The following is a 24470-nucleotide window of genomic DNA, read 5'->3' as shown; positions in this document are numbered from 1 at the left end:
TTGGGAGGCCAAGGTGGGTGGATCACCTGAGGTCAGGAGTTCGAGACCAGCCTAGCCAACATAGTGAAACCCGTCTCTACTAAAAATACAAAACTTAGCTGGGCATAGGGGGCAGGCGCCTGTAATCCCAGCTACTCAGGAGGCTGTCACAGGAGAATCGCTTGAACCTGGGAGACGGAGGTTGCAGTGAGCCAAGATCATGCCGTTGCACTCCAGCCTGGGCAACAAGAGCAAAACTCCATCTCAAAAAAAAAAAAAGAAAAAAGAACACTGTCCTGGTTTGGTTTTGTTACCAAGATAGACCACGATATATATTTCTGAATCTGAACTATTCCCTCAATGTATTCATCTTAGGAAACTGTACTTACCAGACACTGTCCAGTTGAAGAATATACCTGCTTAGCAGGCCTGTCTCTGAATGACAGCACCTGCACTGATTTAGACAATGTGCACCTACATCTTTGGGAACCCTTTACTCTAATGGGAGCAACCAACGATGACTACATCCATGAGAAAGAGTCAGATGGCCGTGAGTGCCATGATGAGAACACAGCGGGAACAGGAAGGGGAGGGGAGGGAGGGGGCTGGGGAGAGGGCTGCTACTTCAGCTTAGGTTCTCAGGGAAGTCTGCCCGGGGAAGCGATATTTGAGCAAGACCTGAAGGAAGTGAATGGCTGGCCAGGCAGAGCTTGGAGGGAGAGTACTGGGGGCATGCAGTGGGATGGCCTGCAGCAGAGGCACGCTGCTTGTATTCTAGTCCCAGAAGGAAGGCATCTGAAGTGCCCTAAATGAAGAGGACAGGAGGTGAGAAGGAGGCAGGGCCAAATCACTTCAGGCCTCCTAGTCCCAGCAGAAAGTCTGGCTTTCAAACCAACTATAATGGGAAGCCATTGGAAGTTCAACCAGAGGAGTAAGGGGACTTGATTGCTATTGATTGATTGATTGATTGATTGATTGATTGATTGACTGAGACAGGGTCTTGTTCTGTCGCCCAGGCTGACTGCAGATCAAAGATCACTGGGGCCTCAACCTTCCAGGCTCACACGATCCTCCCACCTCAGCCTGAGTAATTAGGACTACAGGCATGTGCCACCACACCCGGCTAATTCTTTTTATTTATGTTGCCCAGGCTGGTCTTGAACTTCTAGATGCAAACTATTTAGATCCCTCTAGCTATTGTGTGGAGAATGGACACTATGCAGACAAGAATGAAGAAGAACACCAACTGAGAGGCAACTGCACTAAGAATTTTACTGAAATTTGGCCAGGCGCGGTGGCTCACACCTGTAATCCCAGCACTTCGGGAGGCCGAGGCGGGTGGATCACAAGGTCAGGAGATCGAGACCATCTTGGCTAACATGGTGAAACCCAGTCTCTACTAAAAATACAAAAAATTAGCCATGCGTGATGGCGGGTGCCTGTAGTCCCAGCTACTCGGGAGGCTGAGGCAGGAGAATGGCGTGAACCCGGGAGGTGGAGCTTGCAGTGAGCCAAGATCACACCACTGTCCTCCAGCCTGGGCGACAGAGCGAGACTCCGTCTCAAAAAAAATAAAAAAGAATTTTACTGAAATTTACTGAAATTTTACACCCAACAAGAGAAATATCTGCAATTGATGAAGATATTCCAAAGAAGAATTCACACTCTAAAAGCTACTTCAAAAGAAGAGAAAAGGCCCCAGATGTTTATTAGTGGTCTCTTTCCAGTAAGGGTACTGGGCAGTTTTGCCTCCCCACCCCACCCTAGATGGCGTCCACAACCGGAAACTCTGGTGTGAAGCCTTTAGTAACTTTCTACAACAGGCTGGGACTCTGGGATTTGACCATCAGAGGGTGATGAAGAACACCCACCACCTGGGAGAAGCCTGGCCAGAGGGAGTAATGGGCAAGGAACTTTTGGACCAGAGTAACAGTGAATATAAGCTCAGATCCGCCTCCTACGCTCTCTCTCATATTTTGTGTTCTCGAGTATTCTAGTCTCCTAGTCTTCAAAGAGCCAACTGGAGCCAGATGATGCATGGAAAAAACGGGTGCTGAGACTCTCAGCCTGAGGTTCCATTCTCTTCCCCTCTTTTTCTTCAGGGTGCTTTTCCTCATACTTATTATTCCCAGCCAGCACGGCAACAAGATCCATGGGGGACTCACACGCAGGTTAGGGTGTGGATCTAGAAAATGCACCAAGAAGGCTCCTCTGCAGGTTTTACACAGCAAGCCCCAGACCAGTCTAGCACATTGTAGACTCCAACTCCCCGGGAAGTTAGCCTGAGATCTGAAGCTGAAGCCACTGCCCATATTAAGGAGTTTGTCCTCTCCTCCCTGACAAACCCCAGGCAGTAACGGGTGGGTGGTCAAGCATCGGAGGATGATCCTCTGTCCTAGCCTTTCTTCTACCATCTCCTTCGACCACACGCACATAAAGGCAGATAACAAAGCCCCACAACCTGTGCACCACTTCGGAAGTGCCACTGTTCTAGGCCGGGCGTGGTGACTCACAACTGTAATCCCAGCACTTTGTGAAGCTGAGGCAGGTGGATCACTTGAGTTCAGGAGTTCGAGATCAGCCTGGCCAACATAGTGAAACCCCATCTCTACTAAAAATATAAAAATTAGCCAGGCGTGGTAGTGGCACCTGCAATCCCAGCTACTTAAGAGGCTGAGGCTAGAGAATCGCTTGAACTGGGAGGCAGAGGTTGCAGTGAGCCAAGATCGTGCCACTGCATTCCTGCCTGGGCAACAGAGCGAGACTTTGTCTCAAAAACAAAAATGAAAAAGGAAGTGCTACTGTTCAAGAACAAGTATAGACATCCCCACATCCTAAGAGGTCCTTCATCCACCCAAACTTAAGCTTCACACTTCAAAGACTGTTAATGACACATTATGACACCAATTATATCTGAATGCATTATAAAACAGAATCTTTGCTAAGCAATTTTACTGTTTTAATTCTTTTCTTCCACCATTTTTAATAATTAAACTCCTGTTTTTATATTCAGATGCAATTAAAAAAGAAGTCCTTTAAATTTTCAATCTATTTCATTTTTTTTACATAAAGAATTCAATAGCCATCCATTATAATGTAGCATGCAATATAGCCAAAGGACAAAATGAATAACTTAGATAAAACAAGATGAATTCCATTTAGGGAGAAAAAAATACAAATCTACTTATTTTGAAAGCCCTTAGCATGAAATAGTCAATAAAAACATGGGGAACTCCCGACCAAACACAAATAAAATAAACCACATGGTAGCATACTCCTATGAAAGAGAAAGCTTTACTCTGTAAAGGAAGAGGGGACAGCGAATCGGGTCTCAAAATGCTGAATTTGAGGCCGGGTGCGGTGGCTCACACCTGTAATCCCAGCACTTTGGGAGGCCGAGGCGGACAGATCACTGGAGGTCAGGAGTTCAAAACCAGCCTGGTCAACATGGTGAAACCCCGTCTCTACTAAAAATACAAAAAATTAGCTGGGCGTGATGTGCATGTAGGTAATCCCAGCTACTCGGGAGGCTGAGGCAGAAGAATTGTTTGAACCCGGCAGGCGGGGGTTGGAGTGAACCAAGATCGGAGTGAACCAAGATCATGCCACTTGCAATGTAGCCTGGGCAACAGAGAGAGGCCCTCTCTCAAAAAAATAAAAATTAAAAAAATTTAAAATGCTGAATGTGGGGACTGCCAGCATTCAATTATCGATGAAGTAAAAGGACACCATTATTTAGTATGAACCTACCCATGCTGAATTTCAATATTTCAAATATAAGGATAATGTCTCACATTACAAGAGTAAATAAGGAAAATTAAATAATTTCGACCCTTTTGTGTGTGCGTGTGAGACCTGATCTCGCTCTATTGCCCAGGCTGGAGTGCAGTAGTGTGATCATGGCTCACTGCAGCCTCAACTTCCCAGGCTCAGGTGATTTTCCCACCTCAGCCTCCCAGCTAACTGGGACCACAGGCATGTGCCACCACGCCTGGCTAACTTTTCTATATTTTTGTAGAGATGGGGTCTCTCCATGTTGCCCAGGCTGGCCTCGAACTCCTGGGTTCAAGCAATCCTCCCACCTCAGCCTCCCAAAGTGCCGGGATTACAGGCATGAGCCACCATGTGCAGCCAGTTTTGATACTTTTAAGCCACAGTTTGTGAGCTACAAATTTCACATTCACATGTACTAAGGCTGAACAGTGTGTCCAGGACAAGGAGTACTTCTGTGTGATCCATCTACTATAGCCTTATTTATCCTCTGTGTCTCTTTTAACCCAAAGATCACCAAGCTTTTTTTTTAAATAAAGGGTCAAATAGTAACGATCTCAGGCCTTATAGGCCATATTTCACAACTACTCAACTCTGCTATGGTACCAAGAAAGCACAGCTATAGATAACACGTACACAAAGGAGTATGGCTGTGTTCCAATAAAACTTTATTTACAGAAACAGGCCCACAGGCTGTGATTTGCTGACCCCTATTCTAGTTCTCAGAGTGCTAGAAAGGAGGAGTGAAGCAGAGACACACTTAAGACACTCCTATAAGAATACAGCAGGAATAAGCAAAGAGATCCAGTTGATCCAAATGTATCCACCAGGCCGAGCCGATTATACCCAGGAATATTTTCGTAAGACAAAAACCAAGTCTAGAGGTATTAGGTTGGTGCAAAAGTAATTGCTGTTTTTGCCACTGAAAGTAATGAAAAAACTGCAATAACTTCTGCACCAATCTAATACCAGGGAGGCATCATTTCTCAACAACCACAACTCTCAAGACGCGAGGGCCTCTCCCTCACAGAAGCAACGACATTCCATCATGGAGTCTGTCCCCTGAACTGCATGTCCACTGGAGGTTCTTTTTTTTTTTTCAGATGGAGTCTCCCTCTGGCGCCATCTCAGCTCACTGCAAGCTCCGCCTCCTGGGTTCATGCCATTCTCCTGCCTCAGCTTCCTGAGTAGCTGGGACTACAGGCGCCGCCACCACGCCCGGCTAATTTTTTTGTATTTTTAGTAGAGACCGGGGTTTCACCGTGTTAGCCAGGATGGTCTCGATCTCCTGACCTCGTGATCCACTGGCCTCGGCCTCCCAAAGTGCTGGGATTACCGGCGTGAGCCACAGTGCCCGGCCCCCTAGAGGTTCTATAGTGACCTCTCCAAACTGCCTGCCTAAACTCACTTTTTTTTTTTTTTTTTTTTTTTTGAGACGGAGTCTGGCTCTGCCGCCCAGGCTGGAGTGCAGTGGCCAGATCTCAGCTCACTGCAAGCTCCGCCTCCCGGGTTCCCGCCATTCTCCGGCCTCAGCCTCCGAGTAGCTGGGACTACAGGCGCCCGCCACCTCGCCCGGCTAATTTTTTGTATTTTTTAGTAGAGACGAGGTTTCACCGGGTTAGCCAGGATGGTCTCGATCTCCTGACCTTGTGATCCGCCCGTCTCGGCCTCCCAAAGTGCTGGGATTACAGGCTTGAGCCACCGCGCCCGGCCTTTTTTTTTTTTTTTTTTTTTTTTTTTTTTTGAGACCAAGTCTCACTCTATTGCCCAGGCTAGAGTGCAGTGACGCAATCTTGGCTCACTGCAACCTCCGCCACTCTCCTGCCTCAGCCTCCCAAGTAGCTGGGATTACAGGCACCTGCCACCACGCCCATCTAATTTTTGTATTTGGAGTAGACACAGAGTTTCACCATGTTGGCCAGGTTGGTCTCAAACTCCTGACGTCAGGTGATCCACCCACCTCGGTCTCCCAAAGTGCTGGGATTATAGGGGCATGAGCCACCACTCTGGGCCGGCCTGCTTCTTCCTGTGTCTAGCAGCACACCAGGGCTGGGGACGCAGGCTGTGGTCACCAATTCAAATGAGGTAACTGGTCTACCAGGGAATTACCCTACCCAGGAAGTAATCAATTACTCAGTGAGCGCTCAGGCGATAAGCCTTTGCACTCCAGCTTTGAACTCCTACCTGCTGAAGGGCCAAGAAGAGCCCAGGGAGCCCAGAGCAGCCGTGATCAACCACTGTCACGTCACAAACCCCAAATACATGGGTTCTTCCCTCTCCTGGACACATCTTCCCCTCATACCTCACAATCCGCCCAGAGCAAATTCCCTGCCAATTCGACCCTCAAAGGGTTCCAGAATCTGCCTCATCTCCACCACCAGCAGCCCATCGCCAGTACCGGCTACATTGCCAGCACCCTCATCACTGTCACCTCCTAACTGGTCTCCCTGACTTTGCTCTTGCCTCATATCCAACAGAATAGTGTCATGTTAAAAAGGAAGTAAGAGGCCGGGCACAGTGGCTCACGCCTGTAATCCCAGCACTTTGGGAGGCTGAGGCAGACGGATCACTTGAGGTAACAAGTTCAAGACCAGCTTGGCCAACGTGACGAGACCCCGTCTCTACTAAAAATACAAAAATTAGCCAGGCATTGTAGCAGGCACCTGTAATCCCGGCTACTCAGGAGGCCAAGGCAGGGGAATGGCTTGAACCTGGGAGGTGGAGGTTGCAGTGAGCCAAGATAGCGCTACTGCACTCCAGCAACAGAGTAAGGCTCCGTCTCCAGGAAAAAAAAAAAAAAAAAAAAAAAAAAAAGAACAGGAGTGAAAATCAACAAACAGCAGGCACAGATTTCGGGCTAGATAACAGACAAATAAGTGAAAAAGCAAATGTATTCACGTACCCTTGATGCCCCTAGAAAGTCCTTCAAAGCACATGACAGGGCGTATATGAGAGTGTAAACTGCTCACCATATGACGGTCAGGCTTCTAAAGCTGTTTACATCTGGAACGTGACCATCAACCTGGAAGGTAAGAAAAACAAACCAAAAAAAAAAACTTCTAAGTGACAAACAGCTTCCACAAAGCCCATCCATTTTATTCCATAGAAGAAAAAGAAATGCGTCATTTATAAAACTCTACCAGAGGAGGCAACAGCCATTGCTAATAGCAGAGGAAAGAAACAAAGGCCTTAAAATTAGAAGCAGAGGAGGAGAACCAACCACGACCTTGAAACAAAGATGGAGTCCACAGAGTCAACCCCTGTGCATCTCCCTAACAGCCTTCCACAGTAACAATATTCCCAGGTCGGCAACACAGTTTCAAACCAGGCTCAGAATCCGGTTCAAGGAAACAAGATGAGTGATACGTTTTTATTTTTTTATTTTTATTTTCTTAAGATGGTTAAAATTGGGCCAGGCACAGTGGTTCATACCCTCAGTCCCAGCACTTTGAGAGGCTGAGGCTGACAGATTGCTTGACCCCAGGAGTTCAAGACCAGTCTCGGCAACACGTCAAAACACCGTCTCTTCAAAAAATAAAAAATATAGGCTGGGCACAGTGGCTCACGCCTGTAATCCCAGCACTTTGGAAGGCTGAGGTGGGTGGATTACTTGAGGTCTGAGGTGGGTGGATTACTTGAGGTTAGGAGTTCAAGACCAGCCTGGCCAACATGGTGAAACCCTGTCTCTACTAAAGATAAAAAAATCAGCCAGGCATGGTGGTGTGCACCTGTAATCCCAGCTACTTGGGAGGCTGAGGCAGGAGACTCCCTTGAACTCGGGAGGCAGGGGTTGCAGTGAGCCAAGATCGAGTCACTGCACTCCAGCCTGGGTGATAGAGCAAGATTTCGTCTCGAAAACAAAACAAAAAAATGGCCAGATGCGGTGGCTCACGCCTGTAATCCCAGCACTTTGAGAGGCTGAGACACGAGAACTGATTGAACCCAGGAGGCGGAAGTTGCAATGAGTTGAGACGGCACCACCGCACTCCAGCTTGGGGGACAGAGTAAGACTCTGCCTAAAAAAATAAAAATAAATTTAAAAATAAAAATGAAAAAAATCAGCCTGGCACGGTGGTGTGCACCTGTAGTCCCAGCTACTAGAAAGGCTGAGGTGGGAGGATTCCCTCAACCTGGGAGGTCAAGGCTGCAGTGAACCATGATTGCGTGATTGCACCATAGCACTCCAGCCTGGGCAACAGAGTAAGAACCTGTCTCAAAAAGAAAAAAAAAAGAAAAAGAAAAAAGAAAAAAAGGTTAAAATTTTCAAAGCTAATATATTCTTATTTTATTTTATTATTTTTATTTATTTATTTATTTATTTATTTATTTATTTATTTATTTTTAAGTGCAGCGTGCAGTGGCATGATCTGTAGCCTCGAACTCCAGCACTCAAACGATCCTCCCAAGTAGCTGGGACTACAGGCGTGTGCCACTATACTTACTTAAAAGCTAATATCTTCTCTTAATAAGGGAGGGAACAGGTTTCAAAGAAAGACAGAATTAAGACGAATGAGTAAAAGTTGAGGCAGACTTCAGGCTTGAGACCAAGGCAGGGCTTCTTAACCATGAGAATCAGCCTGTAAGCGCGGTGACTGGGCCCCTGGCAGTGAGCAGTGATCCTCTCAAGGTCTTGATATCAGGCGAGGTTGAACTAGAGGTCTGAGGATCCCAATCAATTCCAAGGTTTTATGATGGGTCACGTCAAAGCAAAAAATTATTCTGACACTTTTTACACATGGTAAGGCAGACTTTATTTAGGATTACTACAACAGGTGTAAAGCTCATTGCAACAGGGAGAAAGATTGGGCTCAATTCCAAATACAGCAAAGACGTCTGGAGATCTGTAGCCAATGAGCAGGGGGAGGTGTCCATGGAGGGGAAATTACTAAGAAGAGACATTAAAGTCAGGGGGATTCTTGCTAAATCAACTTAACAGCATTCCTGCTAAAGGCAGTCAAGGCAGTCTGACTTAGACAACAGGGATAGGAACTAGGAACTTGATCAGGTGTGATCAGACATTCAGAATAGAGGATATCTCTCTAAACTCATCTAGCAGCTCTCTAACTTTAGCAAGATTCTTGCTAAAACTAGCTGGGAAGGCCTGGAAGGTGGGGGTGGGCTAAAGGCCTAGCTGAGAAGGGGGCTCAGAGAAGCCGGATTCAAGTTTGGTCAAGGAGCAAGTCTTCATCCTTAATAGTAACTCCAGGGAACAAACAGAGGTGCTGATACCTCGAGGTGGTGCCCAAGGCAATAGGCAAGTACTAGCCAGAGCAAAGAGCAGAATCCAGACGTCCCAGCCCCAAGCTCAGCGGGGTGAGTTATAGCTGGTGCCCGGTAATACCTGACACCGCATAACACCTTCTAGTTTCTCCATTTCTTCCCAAGTATAATTATAATTATTGTGCTTTTTTGCAAAATCTAGAAATGGCCGTTTCTAAACATCAAGCTACCATACAATAAGAGGAAACTACCTTTGCACATAATGCTGTGTGAGCAATTTACATACAATTCCCTGTGATACCGAGGCAGATTGATTCATCATCGTGAAGATAATGATGCTTTTCAAAGTGGCCTTGTAATGACAAGCATACAAATAAAATAGGCCAAAAAAAAAAACTGAAACTAAAAGACTGAATCTAAAAGCCTCTGGCAAAAACCAGGAAGCCTGCGATCACTAACAGAATTACTAAATTACCCTAGCAAAGTTAAACAAAGTTCCATGATCCCCCAATCCAAAGGAAAGCACTTAAAGCTGACCCCAGCCTGGTCAACACAGCAAGACCCCATCTCCACAAAAACTTTTTTTTAGATTAAGTGGGCGTGGTGGCACACACCTGTTGCCCTGGCTACTTCAGAGCCAGAGGCAAGAGCATCATTTGAGTCCGGGAGTTCCAGGCTGCAATGAACTACGTTCACAACACTGCACTCCAGCCTGAGTGGCAGAGTGAGACTCCCTGTTTCTTAAAAAATAAAAATAAGACCGGGCGCCGTGGCTCACGCCTGTAATCCCAGCACTTCGGGAAGCCGAGGCGGGGGGTAAGGAGGTCAAGAGTTAGAGACCAGCCTAGCCAACATGGTGAAACCCTGTCTCTAATAACAATACAAAAATTAACTGGGCATGGCGGCACACGCCTATAATCCCCGCTACTGAGGAGCCTGAGGCCGAAGAAGCCCTTGAACCCAGGAGGCAGAGGTTGCAGTGACACGAGATCATGCCACAGCACTCCAGCTTGGGCAACAGAGTGAGGCTCCATCTCAATAAATAAAAAAATAAATAAATAAATAAATAAATAATAAAATTAGCCAGTTGTGGTGGCATGCCTTTAGTCCTAGCTACTTGAGACGCTGATGTGGGAAGATTGCTCGAGTTCAGGGTTCAAGGTTACAGAATATCCATTTCTAAAATAATAATAAAAGTAAAAATAGGGCAGGTGCGGTGGCTCAGGCCTATAATCCTAGCACTTTGGGAGGCCAAGGCAGGTGAATCACCTGTGGCAGGAGTTCGAGACCAGCCTGGCCAACATGGTGAAACCCCGTCTATACTGAAAATATGAAAATTAGTTGGACGTGGTGGTGGGCACCTGTAATCCCAGCTACTCAGGAGACTGAGGCAGGAGAATTGCTTGAACCTGGGAGGTGGAGGTTGCAGTGAGCCGAGATCACACCATCGCACTCCACCCTGGGCGACAAGAGCAAAACTCTTTTTAAAAAAAAAAAAAAAAAAAGTAGAAATAAATAAAGATGATACAACTGCCTTCCTTGATCTCAAAAGTGCGATCTACTTGCTGGGCAGAAGTTATTTAAGAATCCAGAAGGGTTGGCACACATGGTGGCTCATGCATGTAATCCCAGCACTTTGGGAGGCCAACTCAGGCGGATCACTGGAGGTCAGGAGTTCAAGACTAGCCTGGCCAACATGGTAAAAGCCCATCTCCACTCAAAAAATAGAAAAAAAAAAATTAGCTGGGCGTGGTGGTGCATGCCTGTAATCCCAGCTACTTGGGAGGCTGAGGCAGGAGAATCGCTTGAACCCAGAAGGCGGAGGTTTCAGTGAGCCAAGATCACACCACTGCACTCCAGCCTGGACAACAGAGTGAGGCTATCTCAAAAAACAAAAGAAAAAAGGCCAGGCGCGGTGGCTCACGCCTGTAATCCCAGCACTTTGGGAGGCCAAGGCAGGTGGATCACGAGGTCAGGAGATGGAGACCATCCTGGCTAACACGGTGAAACCTTGTCTCTACTGAAAATACAAAAACAAAATTAGCCAGGCGTGGTGGCGGGTGCCTGTAGTCCCAGCTACTCGGGAGGCTGAAGCAGAATGACCAGAACCCGATAGGCGCCACTGCACTCCAGCCTATGTGACAGAGCAAAACTGTCTCCAAAAAAAAAAAACCTAGAAGGGCGATGTGCTCAACACTCTTGGGTTGCCCTTCAGGTGACGTTCCCTCTTTTTCCCCTGGGATCTGTGCCTGAGAGGCTGCCCTTCCTCACCTTCTGGCCCTGGCGAGGCACCCAGGGCAGGGATGAGGGTAGGAGGAGGGTCAAGACAGTAGGAGTACTGACACCCTGCTTCCTCCCCACAGCAGCACTTGGAGGTCTCATCATCACAAGTCCCTGTTTCTCTCAGGCTTCAGTTCTAGGGAACAAAGGGGCTTCCTCCTGCTGCCCCAGGGGACCCAATCCCTGTCTTTTTTGAGACAGGGTCTCATTCTGTCACCTAGGCTGGAGTACAGTGGTACGAACATAGTTCACTGCAGTCCTGAACTCCCGTGCTGAGCTTACATGATCTTGCCCCTCGGCCTCCCAAGTAGCTGGGACTAAAGGCACACACCACCACACCATACCTGGCTAATTTGGGCAGCAGCGGGGAGGATTGGTAGAGACAGGGTCTCATTATGTTGCCCAGGCTGGTCTCGAACTCCCAGGCTCAAGCAATCCTCCTGCCTCAGACTCCCAAAGTGCTAAGCTTAGAGGTATGAGCCACCGCACCCAGCCGGTCTGCTTTTCTTAACTCTGTGAAAACACCGTCTCTCGTGACTCTCTTCTGTCACCTGTGACTGTGCCATATATTTTCCTGCCAAGCCTCTGACTGACAACAGTAGAAGAAGAGGGGCAGAGAATTTCAAATTCGATTTTCTATCGTTGCCCTCAATGGAGAGGGAAGAAACAGAGAACCTGATTTTTAAGCTAGATTTTCAGGCATGGGTAGGGGGTAGGTGTGGAGCACTGTCTGAGGAGCCTCCAAGTGTAAGAGTGTCAGTGAAAACCTTGAATTTTTTTTTTCTTTTTTTTTTTTGGAGACAGAGTCTGGCTCTGTCACTCAGGTTGGAGTGCAGTGGCACGCTCAGTTCACTGCAACCCATGCCTCACGTGTTCAAGTGATTCTCCTGCCTCAGTCTACCAAGTAGCTTAGATTACAGGCGTGAGTCACCACGTCTGGCTAAAATCTCGAATTTTCTACACAAAATTGTGTGTATGTATGTGTGCATTTTTCTGAAAAGAGAAATCCAGAAAGGAAAAGGTCAAAATGTTTCTATATCCTCAAAAGGTGACCAAAAATTTTAAGAGACAATGCTGTCAGAAAAACCACGTAGAAACAGCCACTGTCTCCCCAGGAGAAGAAAGAGGAACTGGTACGTGGCCGGCACCCAGGTCAGCTCCATGAGCAGGAATGCCACCTCTCCCCCTGCCAAGGGGTGCTGGGCTGGAGGAAGGACCAGCACCACCCCCCAACCCCGGCCACCGCCCACCCTGGAGGGGGCAGCTGGGATGGTGCATTCCTGCAAATCTCTCACAGCTCCCTCTCAACATTCAGTGACATTTGCAAAGCTCATCAGCCCAGCAGGTGTCGGATGCACAAGCAACAGCAAAAACAGTTCCCCGGCTGGGGAAAATCTCATCGTGTTGTTCTGAAAACCTCCAGGCTGCTGAGAGTCTCCAGGCAGCAAACCAGGAGGGAAAAAACACTCAGGAGACAACAGAACAGCAGAGTGGACCACACAGGAAATGCCCAGGTGGGCACAACGAAGCCCGGAGCTGTCTGCAGATTCCCACCCCAGGTGAGGAGCAGTCAGCCCTTCTAGAGCCCTTATCGGCCCCTCGGGAGCTGTGCTGGGAGGATCAGCAGCTCCCTCCCACTAGGCTCGGTTCCCCCTTTACCACAAAGACACAATCATTCAGAATGAACCTCATAGGGCTGCTGTAGTATAAAGTAGAAAATGTGCTTTGTATGTCAGCAAGACCCAGGAAATGCCTTCAGAAGTGTGTTAGGATAAGTATCAAAGTTCTTCTGTTTTCTTCCTTGCAGGGGTGATCATGGGTACAAACAAACAGCAGGTGACAAGGGAAGTTGATGGAATCAACTTCCCAGTTCCACAGGGCCCTTGCCCAAAGGCAGTGGCAAGGGCTAGGTGAGGTGGCTCAGGCCTGTGATCCCAGCACTTTTGGGAGGCTGAGACAGGCGGATCACCTGAGGTTGGGAGTTAAGAAACCAGCTTGACCAACATGGAGAAACCCCATCTCTACTAAAAATACAAAATTAGCCAGGCGTGGTGGCACTTGCCTGTAATCCCAGCTACTCTGGAGGTTCAGGCAGGAGAATGGCGTGAACCCGGGAGGTGGAGCTTGCAGTGAGCCGAGATAGCACCACTGCACTCCAGCCTGGGGGACAGAGCGAGACTCCATCTCAAAAAAAAAAAAAAGGGGGGGCATTCTCGGAGCAGGGCTGGCCGTCCAGAGTGGGGTCGAGATGTCCTACATCCCGGGCCAGCCGGTCACCGCCGTGGTGCAGAGTTGAAATTCACAAGCTGCGTCAAGGTGAGAACTTAATCCTGAGTTTTAGCATCGGAGGTGGAATCGACCAGGATCCTTCCCAGAATCCCTTTTCCGAAGACAAGACGGACAAGGGTATTTATGTCACACGGGTGTCCGAAGGAGGCCCTGCTGAAATCGCTGGGCTGCAGATTGGAGACAAGATCATGCAGGTGAACAGCTGGGACATGACCATGGTCACACACGACCAGGCCCGGAAGCGGCTCACCAAGCGCTCGGAGGAGGTGGTACGCCTGCTGGTGACACGGCAGTCACTGCAGAAGGCCGTGCAGCAGTCCATGCTGTCCTAGCAGCTGCCACCGTCTGCAACTCCTGCCTGCGTCCTCTCTGTACAGGAATGCCACTTCCATGCTCTGTCCCCACCTGGCTTCTGCTGAGTGCTGGGCCCCCGCTCAGAAGGGCTACAGCTGGTCCCAGAGGCCTGGCCTGGCCTTCCTTCTCTTCTCCCACCCCTGGCCTGGGGCCTCTGGGACCAGCTTTCTCCCCTGGACACCCAGGATTGGAAACAAGGGCCTGGAGCTGAGTGGTAGCCGGTCTGCTGTGACCACAGGCTCAGGTCCGACCCTGCTGCCTGGCCACAGCTGTGGCAGGGCAAGTGGGAACCACCATCTCTTGGGAGCACCAAAGCTGGGAAATGCTGGAGAGGCCAGGCCTTTCCCACTTTGCCCTGGCTGCAGGGTTCGGCTCCGCCACCGCCCCCCAGCCCTCGTGTGTCCACCCCGCAGTGCCTCTGCCCATCGGGGGACTGCACACATATCCTGCCAGAGGCACTATGAAGGTTTGCCCGGATAGAAGCCAGGTGGGCTCCCCGTTCACTCCCACTCTCCCGAGGGGTGCTGGCCTCCCCAGGGTTTGCCTTCTTACAGGATTTAGACGAGGTTCGAGGCTCACATTTCAGGGCAGCTCTCAGGATTGTCATTTTCCTCTTTGCCTGTGGGTTTAACTTTTGTTTTTTTTTTTTTTTTTTTTTTTGAGACGGAGTCTCGCTCTGTCACCCAGGCTGGAGTGCAGTGGCGCGATCTCGGCTCACTGTAAACTCCGCTTCCTGGGTTCCCGCCATTCTCCTGCCTCAGCCTCCTGAGTAGCTGGGACTACAGGCGCCCGCCACCGCGCCCGGCTAATTTTTTGTATTTTTAGTAGAGACGGGGTTTCACCGTGGTCTCGATCTCCTGACCCTGTTATCCGCCCGCCTCGGCCTCCCAAAGTGCTGGGATTACAGGCGTGAGCCACCGCGCCCAGCCTAACTTTTGTATTTTTTTAATCACGTTTGATACAAAATGTTTTTATCGTACTCTTTGGAGATGCCCGTTCTACTTTTGAATTTAGCTTACTAACTCGCATCTGGAAGCTCAGCAAGTGCACAAGCCTTACTTTGGTGACCGTGGAAACCACTGCCGCCCCTCCCCAATGTGGCGTGTTCAATAAACAATGCTGGAATTTAAAAAAAAAAAAAAAAAAAAAAAAAAAACATGGCTTAGAAATTGCTAAGTTGCATATTAGATGCAGGTTGATTTAAGGTTTTTTTTTTTTTTTTTTTTTGCCCTTGGGAGTAATTTTCAGGTCACTATGTTGGCTTCTTGGTGGCCCCTGGGGCACAGCTGGCCTCCCGTCAGTCTGAGGGACTCATGGAAAATAAACCTTTAGCAGGGGCACACAAGGAAAACAATCAGAAGTGAAGAGAAAAAGTAGCAGGAAAGGGGTCCCAGTACAGTCAAAGATCAATGAGTGTGCCAGGAATTGAGACAATCACTAAATCAGTGGCCTCCACTGTCCATAACAAAGTCTGAAATAAGTTCCATCAAATCACTATTTTCCCTTCCTCTGTCACCTTAGCTGGTGCCTCGCTGCACTGGAGACTTGAAGAATCATTAGTCTGTTCTTGCATTGCTATAAAAAAACACCTGAGACTGGGTAACTTATAAAGAAAAGAGGTTTATTTGGTTCAGGGTTCTGTAGGCTGCACAAGAAGCATGGCACCAGCATCTGTTTCTGGTGAGGCCTCAAGAAGCTTCCACTCGCGACAGAGGCAAACGGGGAGCAGACATGTCACAAAGCGAGAGAGAGCGCAAGACAGAGGAGGTGCCAAGCTCATCAAACAATCAGCTCTCCCGTGAACTAACGGAGAGCTCACTCATCACCATGGGGATGGCACCAAGCCATCTATGAGGGATCTACCCCATGACCCAAACACCTCCCGCCAGACCCCACCTTCCATACTGGAGATCACATTTCAACATGAGATTTGGAGGGAACAAGTATCCAAACCTTATCAGAGAATATTAAACCAGTAAGGATACAGTCAATGAAAAGTAGAATCCTAAGAGCAAGGACTCTGGGTCAGATCACCTGAATTCAAATCTGGGTTCCCTCAACATTTAGCCATGCAACCTTGGTCCAGCCTCAGGCACTCTGTGCCTCAGTTTTCTCATCTGTAAGATAAGGATGGCAGCAGCTAACAGGAAGTAAGGTGTAAATGAATTAATATATATGAAGCTCTTGGAAAAGTGGCAAACAACAAGCACTTACAAACCTTTAGCCTTTTTTTTTTTTTTTTTTTTTTTGAGATGGAACTTCGCTCTTGTTGCCCAGGCTGAAGTGCAATGATGCAATCTTGGCTCACTCCAACCTCCACCTCCCAGGCTCAAGCGATTCGCCTGCCTCAGCCTCCTGAGTATCTGGGATTATAGGCATGCGCCACCTCGCCCGGCTAATTTTGTATTGTTGGTAGAGATGGGGTTTCTCCAAGTCGGTCAGGCTGGTCTCAAACTCCCGACCTCAGGTAATCCACCCACCTTGGCCTCCCAAAGTGCTGGGATTACAGGCCACCGCTCCTGGCCAACCTTTAGCCTTTATTATTCTTCAGTTCTTGCGCCCTGGGAGCCCTACAGGGAAAACCTGTTTCGGGTAGGGAGGGGAACTTTTCCAGCTCCCTGCAGCCAGTGAAATGGGAAGACAATTAGAGACCAACAGAACAGGATTCAAACTGCAGCCGCTCCACACATAAGTTACTGTGAGCTGGTTTATTATTATTATTATTATTATTATTATTATTATTAGTTTTAGACAAGGTCTTACTCTGTCTCTCAGGCTGGAGTGCAGTGGTGTGATCACAGCTCACTGCAGCATCAACCTCCCCAGGTTCAGGTGATTCTCCCACCTCAGCCCCGCAAGTATCTGGGACTACAGGTGCACGCCATCACATCCAGCTGATTTCTGTATTCCTTTGTAGAGACAGGGTTTCTCCATGTTGCCCGGGCTGGTCTCAAACTCCTGAGCTCAAGTGATCCCCCCTCTCCTCAGCCTCCCAAAGCATTAGGATGACGGATTACAGGAGTGAGCCACTGCATCCGGCGCTGTGAGCCATTTTAGTTACGAAGTTCTCTGAAACCCATCTTCTTCACCAGCTACATAGGATTTGGCCACTTCCTGGAATTGTAAGAAATGAGACTACACCATGTAGGTATTAAATAAATGTTATTTTCTTCATCTCTTCCCCTTCCTTGGGGTGCAAAGGAGGCAATCAAAGCAAACACTACATTCTTGCAACTCTCAGAAAGCATGTCACCTACCCAGATCAAGACCCCAGGGTACCCTGAGACATCATGCCCAGCTGGAAATAGTAATGTTTTCCTGCCAAGAAACCAAGAATCGGCGCACTTCACCAGGGCACACCCAAGTGGCCTGTCCTCCAATGCTGAGACGTCAGCCATTTTCCACCCACGGCCCAGAGAGCAGGAGTCAGGAAACGCAGAGAAAACAGCGCAACGATCCGGGCCTGGAGTTCTCAGCAAATCCTGATTCTAACCGAAAGTTATGGGAATAACTTGACAACCACTTCATGAGGTGATGTCCGAATCATTAGCAAGAAAGGCTAGGGCAGGTCATTTTTATATAAACATCTGAAGGATAAAGAGTATAGATAAATGTCTAAAACAATGCCTAAAACGGCTGCCTACTGCCTGCTTACACAGCTCTTTCCTTCTTTAGACAAATGATAAAACATCAGCACTTCTGAATATAAATCATCTTAAATTAAGACATTTCTGTTGGAAAAGCACTTTTAGCAGGACAAACGAAATATCTGCCACTGTTCTCCAACTTGGGTCTTTCAAGGTTGGCAGGGCGATTTATTTTTGTTGATTAAACAAAATACAAATGGAAAGGGCCTAAAAATTGATTAGCCAATTAAACTCAATGATTCTCAACAATGAAATGTGCATTATTAGCTTTGCCAGAGTTATAAAAATGTCTCCTAGCTTCACTGCCATTTTCACGATTTACACCATTGGTATTTGTGCTGACAGAAAGATTAAGTAAGGACTGGCTGATGCAAAATTTGTCTTCTCTTTTGCTGGAACGGAAGGAAGAGAAACGATTAAGGGCTTGGGCCATTTCAGGAAGAACATCTGCACTGCATTGGTAATTCTTGAAAGAACGATCTGGATTGAGCAAGGGAGCTGCTGTCACTCATTTTGTGTGTACTTGTTCTTTAGTAAATTACAGATTCACTAATAGGGGCCAATTTGTTGAGATGACAACAATCATAAATATCCAGATTCTTCATGTTCTCTTCTCATTTTCCAAGGGGATGAGTGTCCAGACAGGCAGCCAACCAAATGATGGGTGTCAGATGCTTTTGCAAAATCGATCCATGCACAGAGGGGCGCCATGAGCCTATTTCAGTCCAGAACAGTTTTTCTTAATTGCCACCGTGAGGTCAAGATCACAACTGCAATAAATTTACTTACAATCGCCCAAAACCCAGGGCAGTAGAATGCTGATGCTTCCTGGTGGTCAAAGCAGGAATGGTGCCGGCTGCTAAGCATTTTTAAACTTGATTGTATATAATTGTTAATCACTGACCCATTCTCCAACCCCTCTGGGCTGGAAGATGTTGCTAGGCAACGAATTTTGCTCTAGATACTTTCTGAAAGCTAGTGAGGCAAAAACCAAGTGTCAACTAAGTAAACACTAACCATTAGAGACAGGTTCAAATAAAAAAGGGATGCCTGGCTTCCTTAGAGCACACCCATCTCATACCCTTTCTTAATGCAGACACGTATTTCCTGCGCTTACAACTCAGCAAATAGGCAATCTCAGGTTGAACTGGGAGAAATTGCCCTTTTGGTAGCTCAATTTGGCAATTCATATGGGTCAACCTAATCAGAGGGAGGTTTCCACAGTCTGTGAAATAGAAGAACTATTTTCCTCCACAAGCGTAATCATAATAGGGCCTTGCATCAATAACACATCACTTACCTAAGGCACATATTTCCTGAAATTCTTTTTATAAGAAAGAGTTGGGAGAGGCAATCTGCTGGCAAATGCCTGAATAAGAAGTCAGAGTTATTTTTCCATTTTAGACTAACACAATCTGATTTGACTGATTCTTGTACAATATCCACACATTCCCCACCTTTTCAAATATTCAGCGACTCAGGAAAGGGAACTAAATGCTTTTTATTTTTTGAGACGGAATCTCACTTTGTCACCCAGGCTGCGGTGCAGTGGCGCAACCTCGACTCAAGCAATTCTCCTGCCTCAGCCTCCCAAGTAGCTGGCATTATAGGTGCACGCCACCATGCCCAGCTGATTTTTGCATTTTTAGTAGAGACAGGGTTTCACCATGTTGGCCAGGCTGGTCTCGAACTCTAAATGCATTTTTCTTAAATTGAGTTCAGGAACCCCAGAGGACATCCTGAAGATGAGGACGGAACTGCCAACTGCATGAAAGAAGTTCATTTAGGAGGAAAGAGGAAGGAAGGCAGCACGTTGGTATCATGGCATGATGCTATTCCCAGGAAGCAAATGAAGTCTAATGACTTTCCGTGTCCCAGGCAGCTGAGAGCCTCACAGTCAAGAAATGCTAAAGAAACAGAAAGGCCCTATGTTAGTTCACAGAGTATCTCCAGGAGGTTCTTAGAATGAATTACCATTGGGAGTCCAGAATAACAACCAGCTTAGGCAGTGTGTGCGCGCAGGTGATTAACCTCATTAGGAAAGAATTGGGAAAAAATTATGAGGTGAAGGGAGAACTCGCAGTGACGTTTAAGGTTAGATTACTGGCTTTATTGAGCAGGTGTGAACAGCTATGCAATTTTAATTTTTAGCAAGCAAAATGAATTGTTTCTAGGATTATTAACAATTTATAAACTAGACACATGTAAACTTTGCATTGGGCAAATGGCAACTTGCCTTAAAAAGACAATAGAAAGTTTATCATCCATTCCCAGATGAGTCCTCTTAAAATAGAACCAAGCTTTGTGTTTAGTCTGGATTTGCTTTACTACCTACTTGTAATTAAAAAGTTTAAAAAAATCAATCCATACAGAAACACGTAGAGTTAAAAGTGAACAAATCCTCATTGTCAGTCCCCAGAGGTTAACTTACAATTTGTTTGCCTACTTTTTACGAAAGTCACATTCTAATACATATCCTGGCAACTGACTTTTTCACTCAACGTTATAGCATAGAAACTACTTTTAAATGGAGTCCTCTGGAACATTCAGTATTCACCAGCCAATGTGTCCTTTTTTTCTTTTCATCTCTTTTGTTCAAAATAAAACTTCTTAGTTGGTAAGAATCACCCCCTCCCTACCTATGAGTTTACAACAATTTAAAGACCACCAAAACAATGATCAATTATTCATCTTCGCAAAAGCTCCAAAGCACACTGTTAGAAGCCAAAGTGTTTCAACCCCATAGATGTGTCAAGGAAATCCAGTCCAACACAAATGCGGTGGAGGCAACTAGCTGACATCCCAAATGCGTGGCTTCAGTTGGAATCCTAAAGGAAAGATGTCTACATCACCCAAAAAGAGATAAATGAAATCCAGAAACACCGAAGACTCAAGAAATATTAAGAGCCAACTGCTAAATTAGATTCTGAAACTATCTGCTATGCACTAGGAAAAGAATGTGATTTCTACAAGGACATTTTTAACCACCTGTGAAAGAAATCGTGAGCCTGCTGGGAACAAGCAACTACTGAGACAAGGAACAAAAACAGCTTCATGAGCATTAGGACTGTCACAACTGTGCTCTGCACAACTGAGATTCCACATTGCTTCAACTCGAGAACTGCTAAACCATATTCTTTACTTGAATTCTGGAGAAAATGGTCTTAATAGCTCAATGAACAGAATTTTTTAAAGCCACTTCCCCTCTCTAGACATTAGTTTTCTTGTCTATAAAATGAGAGGAATTGATTTTAAAAACTCTAAAATCTGTAACATGATGTATTCCTGTGATTCTGTTCGGTTATAATTATGTATGTGGATGGATGACTGGATGGATGGATGGATGGATAGATGGATGGATGGATGAATGGAAGGAAGGATGGATGGATGGATGGATGGAAGGCAGAGATCTGCTGGAGTGGGACCGTACACACTTGTGACCAATTGTTACAGTTTTAGGAATTTTGTAGACCAGTTGACATCATACTGATAGCTTGAAATTGGCCATGATGGGAAATTTACACCATAGAAATTGACAAAACACTACAAATCAAGCCTCTTTATTCACCTTGGGAAGCCCACTTACTAATACGCCACTGATAGAAGGGAAAAAGGAAGGGTAAGAAGGGGAGAAGAAAGATAAAGAAACAGTACCTGTAAGTGCCTACAAAGTCCTCCAAGTCGGCTGTTCCCCCGTATCTCCACATTGATACACTTCACATTTTCTCCACCTGCAACCCTATTCCCCAATGGGATTCCCTGCCTGTTTTGCCTCTTTTAGAAAAGCCATTCCCAGCGTCTGCCCTCCACCTGAGATGCCACTACATGTGCTCTCACAGTTGCAGTGATTACCCGTCTCCAACCTCCTAGGAAATACCTACTACACAGTGCAGCCACTGTCCATTTAGTCGGCCCCGCTAAAGCATCAGCTAATTCTGCACAGCAACTATGCATTTTAGCTCTTGGTGCTTAATGCCTAGCACAAAGACAGACACATGGCCACCATCCAATCCATCGATTTTAAATTAAAGCAATGGTTTTAGCTGCAAGGCAGAGCAAAAACATCTGATGATAAAAGGTTCAGCCTCCAAGAGCAGCACTTCTTCTATCCTGGTCATCACTGGGTAGCAGGAGCTACCCAAGGGCTTAAGCTTTCCGGGTCCACTTTCCCTTACATTGTGGTTTGCCATTAAATCAGTTAACCTACTTTTGTCACAAAGCAGTGCAGTGTGTCACTGGCCCACTTCATTTCTTGGCTACTCAATGGCATCCACATGTCAGTATGAACTGCGTTTTTAAATAAGGAATTAACTGTCTCTGTCCTGGATTTACCCAAGGGAGGCTTGGGGTGCAACCTTGGGTTCTATGCCTAATACACTAACGTGACTTGGAGCAAACTGCTTAAGCTTTCTCATCCTTAGCTACCCAATCCATTAAATGAAGACATAAGACTAGAAATAGCATAGACAAGAAAGAAATCACCACACTGCCCCATGCCAGAGTAAAGGCAGGGACACCAGCCAGCCCTGGCCTCCACAGTGGCTGCAAATGGAGCCACACCCTTCTATCACCTTTGGAAGGCAGGAGGGAAAGTGTCCTAGTCTCCCTGGGCTGCCATAACAAAATAGCAGACTGGGAGATTCAACAACATTCATTCATTCATTCATTCATTCATTTTTGAGACAGAGTAGTCTTACTCTGTTGTCCAGGCTGGAGTACAGTGGCACAATCTTGGCTTACTGCAACCTCCGTCTCCCAGGTTCAGGCAATTCTCCTGCCTCAGCCTTCCAAGCAGCTATAATTACAGGCATAAGCCCCCAGGCCCAACTAATTTTTTTGTATTTTTAGTAGAGATGGGTTTTCACCATGTTGGTCAGGCTGGTGTCAAACTGCTGACCTCATATGATCCACCACTTTGGCCTCCCAAAGTGTTGGGATTACAGGCATGAGCCACTGCGCCCGACCAACAGACATTTATTTTCTTACACTCCTAGACACTGAAGTCCATCATCAGGGTGCTATCTGCATTGGTTTCTGGTGAGGCCTTTCTTCTTGGCTTGTGGACAGCCACCTTCTCTCTGTGTCCTCACATGGCCTCTCCTCTGTACACACAACAATAAGATTTAACCCAGATGCCAAAGGTATAGTCAACACTTCCAAGTTAAGCCATAGCTCCTTGTTGGGGTACCTGTTTCTATCCTACATCATGAACTACTTTTACTCACACTTCTGACACCAAATGTGTGGGGTTTTTCCTTACACCAACCAATGCTCCAACTCTCTGGACGCCAACTGGAGGTCCTACAATTCAATTCAAGACTGTCGCTAACTACCCACAGCTAGCAGAGAACCTACAAGTTAAGGGCTCAGTCCCACAAGATTGCCCCCATTTCAGATACCAGCTACAAATGGAGTGCCCACACTTCAGCTTAACCAACTACAAATTCTGGAGTTCCCATGACCCTCTCCCCAGGCTCAATAATTTGCTAGAATGGCTTGCAGAACTCAGGAAAACATCCAACTTACTATTACTGGTTTATGATCAAGGACACAACTCAGAAGCAGCCAAATGTTAGAGATGCACAGGACAAGGTGTGGGGAAGGGCACTCAGCTCCCATGCCCTCTCTGGGCACACCACCTCACAGGACCAACATGTGTCCACCAACTCAGAAGCTCTCTGAATTCTGTTGTTTAGAGATCTTACGGCATGAGTGAGTAAATCATTGGCCATTGATGATTAATTCAATCTCTCACCCCTCTCTCCTCTCCCTAAAGAGAGGATGGAGCTGAAAGTTTCAACCCTCTAATCACATGGTTTGGTCTTTCTGGAGACCAGCCCTCAGCCCGAAGCTATCAAGAGGTCCCCAGTGTACAAAAGAAAGACATTCTACCACTCCAGAGATTCCAAGCGTTTGGAGAACTGTGTGCCAGGAACTGGGAAAAAGTATATATGCGTGTGTGTATACATATGTACATATATACACACATATGTATTTATATACATATATACACATATGTATTTACATACATATATATACACATATGTGTATTTTTTTCTTACCATAACAATCATCCTTTTTTTTTTTCTTTTTTTTTTGAGATGGAATCTTACTCTGTCACCCAATCTGGAATACAATGGTGCCATCTCGGCTCACTGCAACCTCCATCTCCTGGGTTCAAGTGATTCTCCTGCCTCAGTCTCCCAAGTAGCTGGGATTACAGGCTCCTGCCACCATGCCCAGCTAATTTTTGCACTTTTAGTAGAGACAGGGTTTCACCACATTGTCCAGGCTGGTCTCGAACTCCTGACCTCAGGTGATTCACCCACCTCGGCCTCCCAAAGGGCTGTGATTACAGGTGCACACCCAGCCCATCACACCCATCTTAACCAGAAATTCTGCCTTGCACACCAACCTAAAGATGGCACCCTCTTGTCAACTAGGCTAAATCAGCCTGCGCATGAGGGAATCAAGAAAGGGCTTATTTTCTGGCTCTGAGGCAGTACCAGTTTGTTTTGTTTCTGTCTGGTGATGGCTTCTGGTGGGAGGTTGGAGGAGAGAGCGCAGAGTGGGAGCCCAGAAGCACAACAGAAGGGTGATGTAATATGCAAGCTGACGCTCAGGACACGCCCACCTGCCTGCCCATGTGCATCTGGTAAAGTGAATTTGAAGCTTGCCAGTCCTCAGCTGAACCAGAAGCAGCCCCAGTCAAGGCCAACGTAACACTGAAAATAGCGTGGGAGCCCTTGGCAGTGACCCAGAGCAATGTAAGAGATTATAAGAACAGATACCATTTACTGAGTAGCTACTGTGCCAGGCCCTGGGCACTGTGTGTATATAATCATTGTCAAACTGGTAATGAAAGTGTTCTGCCCATTTTACAGATGAGGATACAGAGGCTCAAATACTAGGTGACTGCCCCAGGCCACA

At 46.8% G+C, this 24470-nt stretch overlaps 1 protein-coding gene and 1 pseudogene across 1 annotated transcript in view; one reads left to right on the top strand and one right to left on the bottom strand.

The window, feature by feature from the left end:
• Window positions 1–6772, bottom strand: part of TIAM1 (TIAM Rac1 associated GEF 1) — a 348490-nt gene extending 341718 nt beyond the window's left edge. The window contains exon 1 of the mRNA XM_037990630.2: window positions 6653–6772. The gene's annotated coding sequence lies outside the window, so the exon portion shown is untranslated. The remainder of the gene's footprint in view (window positions 1–6652) is intronic.
• Window positions 6773–13498: 6726 nt separating this feature from the next.
• On the top strand, window positions 13499–14106 carry LOC119621442 (tax1-binding protein 3 pseudogene; annotated as a pseudogene).
• Window positions 14107–24470: the final 10364 nt, after the last annotated feature.

The sequence above is a fragment of the Chlorocebus sabaeus genome, chromosome 2, assembly GCF_047675955.1.
Source record: "Chlorocebus sabaeus isolate Y175 chromosome 2, mChlSab1.0.hap1, whole genome shotgun sequence".
NCBI lineage: Eukaryota > Metazoa > Chordata > Mammalia > Primates > Cercopithecidae > Chlorocebus > Chlorocebus sabaeus.
The sequence above is the reverse complement of the archived record's forward strand: the minus strand, read 5'-3'. Positions and strand labels throughout refer to the sequence as shown.